Genomic DNA, 2559 nt, shown 5'->3' on the forward strand with positions numbered 1-2559 from the left:
AAACCATCTCATGCAGCCTGTAGGGTACCAATTTCCTTTTTTTTTTTTTCTTTTAAGATTTTATTTATTTACTTGAGAGAGAGCGAGCACAAGAGAACGTGATCAGGGGGAAGGGCAGAGGGAGAGGGAGAGGTGGACTCCTTGCTGAGCAGGGAGCCCGATGCGGGACTCGATCCCAGGACGCTGGGACCATGACATGAGCTGAAGGCAGCCGCTTAACCAACTGAGCCACCCAGGTGTTCCTGTAGGGTACCCATTTCTATGGACACTCAGGGACATGACTAGTCAGATGTAAGCCAAGCCTTGAACCTAAGGTTTCTGATGTCAGATTCCTTGCTTAGGTGAGCCCTCATCCCACAAGTCTCTCCAGACTCCATGACTGGGCTGCTGGGTCCCAAACCCAATTAAGGATCTTCCTGGGCTTCCAACATCAGTTCTGGAATTCACAAGAGCCCACATGACTCTGTCCTCAAGGTTCTAGCAGGGGCTGAAGCCTGTGGCTGATTTCTCTTCTATGACTTGTCGAAGGTCACAGACTCCAAGATTCTCAGGTGACAAGTTTCTGGGTTAGAGATCTGGCAATTCGGCTTGCAGTTCTTGCTTCTGAGACCAGTGGTCCTGTTGGAGAGTACCATGTGAAAGAACCTGCATTCCTAGGTCCTGTTGTAGCCTGTACCCCACCCCCCACCTTATTCATATGTTACAATCCTAATCCACCATGTGATGGTGCTAGGAGGTGGGACATTTGGGAGATGATCAGTCATAAGGGTGGAGTCCTCAGGAAGGGGATCAGTGCTCTTATAAAAGAGTCCCAGAGAGATCGCTGGTCCCTTGGCACCATGTGAGTATACAGCCATCTATGAAGCAGGAAGGAGACTCTCACCAGGCACCACATCAAATCTGCCGCCATCATGATGTTGAACTTCTGAATCTCCAGAACAGTGAGAAATAAATATTTGTTGTTTGTAAGCTACCTAAGTCTGTTGTAACAACAGCCTCTTGACTGCATGGAGCAGAGCCCCCTTAACTCCCCTGACCTCCACTAAACCAATACCCTGAGCAAGGAAGAAACTTAACTTGCAGGGCCCCCCCAGGTGGCTCAGTCAGCCAAACATTTGCTTTCAGCTCAGATCATGATCCCGGGGTCCTGGGATAGAGCCCTTGCATTGGGCTCCCTGCTCAGCAGGGAGTTTGCTTCTCCCTCTCTCTCTGCCCCTCCCCCACTCCTGCTTGTTCAATTGCTCACTCTCAAATAAATAAAATCTTTTTTAAAATTGCATTAAGTCAATGAGATATTTAGGTTTACTTATCACTACATCATAATCTATCCTACTCTAACACAAAAATTTGCTCCTTGAGATGGACGTGAAAACTGGAAACATCACTGGCTAGGTGGTGGGCAGTATGGAAACATACTGCTGGATCCATTTTATGTCACAAAAAAACATTTGGTAAAACAGTCCCCCACAGTAACATGGAAGGCAGATTCTTGCCCTGTTGAGGAAAACATTTTTAAAAATAAAAATCTGAGGATGCCTGGATGGCTCAGTGGTTGAGCGTCTGCCTGTGGCCCAGGTTGTAATCCTGGTCCTGTGATCGAGTCCCGTATTGGGCTCCCAGTGAGGAGCCTGCTTCTCCCCCTGCCTATGTCTCTGACTCTCTCATGTCTCTCATGAATAAATAAATAAAATCTTAAAAATAAAAATAAAAATCTGCCCACCTAGGAAACTCTCCCTATGAATGCCGAAAAAGGAATAGTTGTATTACCGAGTATTAACCCCTACTGGGCTGTGTCACAAGTTATCTGCTCCTTTAAGTAAAATTATTAAATAAAATTATTAAGACAGAAAAGAAATCCCACCACTTTCATGTAGCCAAGCAGATACAACGCTGTTCTCAGGTATGAGCACTTTTCAGGTGCAAGGACCTAACCGTCCCATTCGCTGTATGTACTTTCAAAGTTTACTCTGCATTGACCTGATCACTGGGGTGGCCATCTGTGCTCATTAACGGCCTCTTTCTGAAGGAAAAAGGAGAATTCTCATACCTCCATGAGGAGAAGGTACTAGAGGTGCCTCGTCTGGATTCCCACAGTGACAGGGAGATGGGGCACTATCTTGATGTTGACATTGAAAATACATGGCTCCCACGCGCTGCTAAAAAATTTTCCTGGGTTTTAATTCTGCCAAGAAGCTTATTTAGCCTTTAATAAGTTTGCATGCATATCAAAAAGACAGAGGGATTCTTTACAAATGCAAGTTTTCTCTAGGAATGTTCTAAGAAAAGGAGGGGGAGAAAAGACCTTTTTCCTTTTAGAAAGGAAATTCAATCTTATTTCTATTTACCCTTGCAATTTTTCCCTCTTGTCACTATTTTAACATAACACTATAATTTCTAACAATTTCTGTTGCTCTTTCTACCTTTCTGTCAGCATTTTGCAGCCATTGAAATATTCAGCACTTCTATGGTAAAATGCAAAGGCAAAGTAACTATCAGAGTCACCTTGGGATGAGTTAGAAAGTTCAGTACAATATGGACTTGAGGAAAAATCTTCAAATA

Source organism: Canis lupus, chromosome 3 (assembly GCF_048164855.1).
Source record: "Canis lupus baileyi chromosome 3, mCanLup2.hap1, whole genome shotgun sequence".
Taxonomy (NCBI): domain Eukaryota; kingdom Metazoa; phylum Chordata; class Mammalia; order Carnivora; family Canidae; genus Canis; species Canis lupus.